We start from the raw sequence: 6,920 nt of genomic DNA, 5'->3' as shown, positions 1-6,920 counted from the left end.
ATGGAAGGAGAAAAGAGAATATGAATGTGTAAATTCAAGAATTATGTGGATTAAAGTAAAGGTTGGATGCGAGAAGTGGGTCATAATAAGCGTGTATGCACCTGGAGAAGAGAGGAATGCAGAGGAGAGAGAGAGATTTTGGGAGATGTTAAGTGAATGTATAGGAGCCTTTGAACCAAGTGAGAGAGTAATTGTGGTAGGGGACCTGAATGCTAAAGTAGGAGAAACTTTTAGAGAGGGTGTGGTAGGTAAGTTTGGGGTGCCAGGTGTAAATGATAATGGGAGCCCTTTGATTGAACTTTGTATAGAAAGGGGTTTAGTTATAGGTAATACATATTTTATGAAAAAGAGGATAAATAAGTATACAAGATATGATGTAGGGCGAAATGACAGTAGTTTGTTGGATTATGTATTGGTAGATAAAAGACTGTTGAGTAGACTTCAGGATGTACATGTTTATAGAGGGGCCACAGATATATCAGATCACTTTCTAGTTGTAGCTACACTGAGAGTAAAAGGTAGATGGGATACAAGGAGAATAGAAGCATCAGGGAAGAGAGAGGTGAAGGTTTATAAACTAAAAGAGGAGGCAGTTAGGGAAAGATATAAACAGCTATTGGAGGATAGATGGGCTAATGAGAGCATAGGCAATGGGGTCGAAGAGGTATGGGGTAGGTTTAAAAATGTAGTGTTAGAGTGTTCAGCAGAAGTTTGTGGTTACAGGAAAGTGGGTGCGGGAGGGAAGAGGAGCGATTGGTGGAATGATGATGTAAAGAGAGTAGTAAGGGAGAAAAAGTTAGCATATGAGAAGTTTTTACAAAGTAGAAGTGATGCAAGGAGGGAAGAGTATATGGAGAAAAAGAGAGAGGTTAAGAGAGTGGTGAAGCAATGTAAAAAGAGAGCAAATGAGAGAGTGGGTGAGATGTTATCAACAAATTTTGTTGAAAATAAGAAAAAGTTTTGGAGTGAGATTAACAAGTTAAGAAAGCCTAGAGAACAAATGGATTTGTCAGTTAAAAATAGGAGAGGAGAGTTATTAAATGAGAGTTAGAGGTATTGGGAAGATGGAGGGAATATTTTGAGGAATTGTTAAATGTTGATGAAGATAGGGAAGCTGTGATTTCGTGTATAGGACAAGGAGGAATAACATCTTGTAGGAGTGAGGAAGAGCCAGTTGTGAGTGTGGGGGAAGTTCGTGAGGCAGTAGGTAAAATGAAAGGGGGTAAGGCAGCCGGGATTGATGGGATAAAGGTAGAAATGTTAAAAGCAGGTGGGGATATAGTTTTGGAGTGGTTGGTGCAATTATTTAATAAATGTATGGAAGAGGGTAAGGTACCTAGGGATTGGCAGAGAGCATGCATAGTTCCTTTGTATAAAGGCAAAGGGGATAAAAGAGAGTGCAAAAATTATAGAGGGATAAGTCTGCTGAGTATACCTGGTAAAGTGTATGGTAGAGTTATTATTGAAAGAATTAAGAGTAAGACGGAGAATAGGATAGCAGATGAACAAGGAGGCTTTAGGAAAGGTAGGGGGTGTGTGGACCAGGTGTTTACAGTGAAACATATAAGTGAACAGTATTTAGATAAGGCTAAAGAGGTCTTTGTGGCATTTATGGATTTGGAAAAGGCGTATGACAGGGTGGATAGGGGGGCAATGTGGCAGATGTTGCAAGTGTATGGTGTAGGAGGTAGGTTACTGAAAGCAGTGAAGAGTTTTTACGAGGATAGTGAGGCTCAAGTTAGAGTATGTAGGAAAGAGGGAAATTATTTCCCAGTAAAAGTAGGCCTTAGACAAGGATGTGTGATGTCACCGTGGTTGTTTAATATATTTATAGATGGGGTTGTAAGAGAAGTAAATGCGAGGGTCTTGACAAGAGGCGTGGAGTTAAAAGATGAAGAATCACACACAAAGTGGGAGTTGTCACAGCTGCTCTTTGCTGATGACACTGTGCTCTTGGGAGATTCTGAAGAGAAGCTGCAGAGATTGGTAGATGAATTTGGTAGGGTGTGCAAAAGAAGAAAATTAAAGGTGAATACAGGAAAGAGTAAGGTTATGAGGATAACAAAAAGATTAGGTGATGAAAGATTGAATATCAGATTGGAGGGAGAGTGTATGGAGGAGGTGAATGTATTCAGATATTTGGGAGTGGACGTGTCAGCGGATGGGTCTATGAAAGATGAGGTGAATCATAGAATTGATGAGGGAAAAAGAGTGAGTTGTGCACTTAGGAGTCTGTGGAGACAAAGAACTTTGTCCTTGGAGGCAAAGAGGGGAATGTATGAGAGTATAGTTTTACCAACGCTCTTATATGGGTGTGAAGCATGGGTGATGAATGTTGCAGCGAGGAGAAGGCTGGAGGCAGTGGAGATGTCATGTCTGAGGGCAATGTGTGGTGTGAATATTATGCAGAGAATTCGTAGTTTGGAAGTTAGGAGGAGGTGCGGGATTACCAAAACTGTTGTCCAGAGGGCTGAGGAAGGGTTGTTGAGGTGGTTCGGACATGTAGAGAGAATGGAGCGAAACAGAATGACTTCAAGAGTGTATCAGTCTGTAGTGGAAGGAAGGCGGGGTAGGGGTCGGCCTAGGAAAGGTTGGAGAGAGGGGGTAAAGGAGGTTTTGTGTGCGAGGGGCTTGGACTTCCAGCAGGTATGCGTGAGCGTGTTTGATAGGAGTGAATGGAGACAAATGGTTTTTAATACTTGACGTGCTGTTGGAGTGTGAGCAAAGTAACATTTATGAAGGGGTTCAGGGAAACCGGCAGGCCGGACTTGAGTCCTGGAGATGGGAAGTACAGTGCCTGCACTCTGAAGGAGGGGTGTTAATGTTGCAGTTTAAAAACTGTAGTGTAAAGCACCCTTCTGGCAAGACAGTGATGGAGTGAATGATGGTGAAAGTTTTTCTTTTTCGGGCCACCCTGCCTTGGTGGGAATCGGCCAGTGTGATAATAAAAAAAAATAATAAAAATATTGCTTCTCTACTTTGAGTTACTGAGGTTAACTTCTAGACACAATTTTTTGAGCTCTTGAATACGGTGCATCTTTGTGCCATGAAAAATAAGAACCGGTAAATCAGGTTCAGCGCTGTTGGTAACATTCTCGTTGCCAAAGAAGTCTGAAATATTCACGCACAAGCTATAGGCTTGCTTCGACCAAACAAACTTGACTTTGGGATTTCGCAAGGCTGTGAAGCAGCGGCTTATGCAGTAAGGGCTCATTTCATGGACTTTCCTAATATACGGCAATATTTAAATTAGATTTCAGGAATGTATTTAACCTAGTTAAAGGAGATGAGGCTTTGAATTGTTCTATTCTTTTGCCATTCGTTTCAGCTAGTTCCAGCAACTCTGTCATTCGGCGATCATGAAATCATGAAACCCCACTCGTCCCATTCATCTTCTGCATAACTGTAAGAGAACTCAGAGCTATACTGATCAGTAAACACAATATCCGGAGCCGAGATGATGGCACACTGGCAGATATAGAAGAATCATCTTAGCAGATATTCGAGAGGTGAAATCACGAGGAAAATCCTTGTACTCGTCTTCAACTCTTCCAAATGGGAAATCATGTCGACCAACTAATCATTACTGCTGTTAGATTCATCTTACCAGAAGTCTCAACTGTCATATGCGTTTCCTGAAAGCATCCTACTGCTAACAGAAGTCAGAAAACATGCCAGTAGCTTGACCATTGTACCATGAGGATCTAACTACGACCTTTGATTAGATACAAGTTTTTTTCAGATCTCATCTCATCCGTGTGACAGTGACGGAACACAACTAATGTCCCCTTTTTGTCAATGACTGGTACAGCTGAATTTAGGGAAAGTGGAAATGGTTATCACCCATGTAAGGCCCAATTGTGACAGACGTCGATGTGATGCGATAAGTTTTAATTAGCAGGGTTGTATGTCCTTGGGTTTATAGGTATCACAAACCTTGAGAGGCTAGAAGTGAGAGGAAGGGAGAGGAGAAAAGTGGTCGCCCAGAAATATTTTGTGGGTTCGTTCAGATAGAAGATTCCCTATGACGATGATGTACATTACGTTCATCCATAATCAGAGAGGGTTGGTAAAAATGAATGAAGTAACAAGCAAATTCATCCTCTGTACATCAAGGTAAGTGTTATATATTATAAGGAATGTGCACCATACACAACTAATTTCTATTCGTACACTCCGAGGATTCCAACAACCCTCCTGGTTATCAATTGAGGGGTGGGGGATGCCAGCAAGGAAAGTCTGATAGCATAAGCATTGCGAGGGATACTCTCTAGCCACCCGCTCTGCCCTGTGAACTATATAACCATAGACATCAAGGAAGAGACGAGGACGAAATCACCTCTCACAGCTCCTACTGTTTTTGGGTTTATATCCGAGAGCAACACGTGGACATTTTGGTAAGAGAGAACGAGCTTTCAGGGATATCAACATGAACAGGTAAAACAGAGGGTAGAGTAGTACTTACAGTAAGTAAAGAAATCACCCCAGAAGTAGCAAAGCAATTCTTCAGAAAACGGGGTCAGAACCTGAGAAATGAATGCACTCTATACCTGCCATAAATTCACATCTGTAAGGAGGAGATACTATAGTTATTGTCTGAACAGAGGAGGAAACAAGGTGTAGCCTGGGCAGGCTGAGGAGAAGGTGCAACCTGGACGAGGAAAGGTGTTGGTAAAGAGATAAGTAGACACGGGATGGCTCTTGCCATCTCATAGACCCCGTCAGTGAGAGATACATTCATTCCATGAGAAGGTCTTCCCAAATCGCCTAGAAGTGGGTGATCTCATCTTATGAGAAAGCGTCTCATGGCGTTGTCTGAGCGATTGAAGCATCAAAACCGTTGTTTCAGAAGTGGATCGAACAGAGATAGTGTGTATTTGATAATGGAAATATGTATGCTCCTCGGTATGAGCCGAGAGAACATCTATTAGTTAGTGCTGCATAACGTGTCTTCATCACAACCTGATGGGCTGGAGGCCATTGATTCCAGTGTAAGGAAATTTTAGGTGCAGGACGTTGCAGAGGCTGCCGGCGCTGCGTCTACCAAAGAGAGGGTTGAGAGCTTGTAGTTGAGGATCACATAATCCCCTGGGGCAGGTTGACTTGCTGCCTATTCAGCAATGCGAGAGGCTTCCGTCTGTACCTGACAGTCTCTAAGTTAGCTTATCCTCAGCGTTTGAAAAAATAACAGGAAGAAGCAATAGTGAAGTCATATGTCTCTGGTATGGGGAAAATACACATTAATTTACACAGTGTACTTTGTTATAGCATAACAAGAAGCAAGTCATTACCAAAAGCGGTATTATCATCTAAGAATTGGACTTGGTATTTAGTGCAACCAAGAGTTACACGCTCGGGCTGAGGCCCATCTTAGTTCAGGAATACCGAACAGGTTTTTGATTCTCGATTGAGAAGGTTAGAAGTCTTAACAAGCATTGATTCACAGTCTTGTCATGTGCGCAGTTTTATGATGTTTACATTAGAATAATCAGAAGAAATTGAGCCAGTCTCATCGTACCTACGAGTTGGGTTACTCCATGGACACTGTGCTTCCTTGCAGATTGCCTGACAGTCTCCTAGACGTGTAATAAAGGAGGGATCCACGTGTTGCTGCTTGTAGAGCATAATGATTGTCCAACGAATTTCAGCTCCATGGCCAAGAAGAATGACTTACCCTTCGAGACAGCATTCTTCTAAGAATGGCTTCTAGAAGCTCACTGGTCTGACCAAACGCACAAGATCCACCCGCAGTGCGGATGATCCATATAATTTTTCCCTGAGTAGATGACCTCGTGGATGAATTGTCTGGCTGAATTTATTTTTAAATTTCAGCATTGATACGGCTGTGGCTTTAGCAGGAATGAGAACCTTCTAGCGGTTTCTTCACATGCCTTGCTTCAAATAATGAGCGTCCTCTTCCTCTGTCAGTTTCTCGAAGATCACAAATCTGTTGCATGGAGAGGGCAATGCAGATTTGACTAGTCGATAAGCTTTAAACCCCTATTGGGCAACCAAGCAACCAGGACCACTAGCGCTCACTTGCGAGGTGGTATTGTGTATGATCTGGCATTTGGTGAAGTGATATATTTTCGTGTGGCGTAATCTACATTCGTGTGACATTATCTATTTAATTGTGACTTCATCTATATTTGTGTGACTTCATCTATATTTGTGTGACTTCATTTATATTTGTGTGACGTAATCTATATTCGTCTGAAGCTATCTATTATGTGAAAAAACATAATGCTCCAGCAGGATGAGATTACATATTATTAATAGTTGACTTACATGGAGAAGAATACGATATTGTTGACTAATATCGATCTCTCACAGCAGCCTTCAGGATATTCTTCACAGAATATCCTTGTTAAGAGCAAATGTATATTCCTAGTGTATAGCAAAACCTTGATGCAGATAGCAAAGCCTTGATGCAGATAGTAGAGCCATGATGCAGATAGTAGAGCCATGATCCAGATAGGATAAAGCACACAGATTATGCATATGTCGTGTAAATAATGAATATATTATATTACTGTAAATTTATGTTTGACGCTGGGAAATACAATATGATTCAGAGAAATACACTTTCGTAATTGGAAATAAAGCTTGAAGGTAGTAATACAGTGTGGTCTGAAATATAGCTTGAAGGTAGTAATACAGTGTGGTCTGAAATATAGCTTGAAGGTAGTAATACAGTGTGGTCTGAAATATAGCTTGAAGGTAGTAATACAGTGTGGTCTGAAATATAGCTTGAAGGTAGTAATACAGTGTGGTCTGAAATATAGCTTGAAGGTAGTAATACAGTGTGGTCTGAAATATAGCTTGAAGGTAGTAATACAGTGTGGTCTGAAATATAGCTTGAAGATGGGAAATACACCTTGATGGTGAAGAAATACAGTATGATGGTGGGAAATAAAGCT

Source organism: Cherax quadricarinatus, chromosome 41, assembly GCF_038502225.1.
Source record: "Cherax quadricarinatus isolate ZL_2023a chromosome 41, ASM3850222v1, whole genome shotgun sequence".
Taxonomy (NCBI): domain Eukaryota; kingdom Metazoa; phylum Arthropoda; class Malacostraca; order Decapoda; family Parastacidae; genus Cherax; species Cherax quadricarinatus.
The sequence above is the reverse complement of the archived record's forward strand: the minus strand, read 5'-3'. Positions refer to the sequence as shown.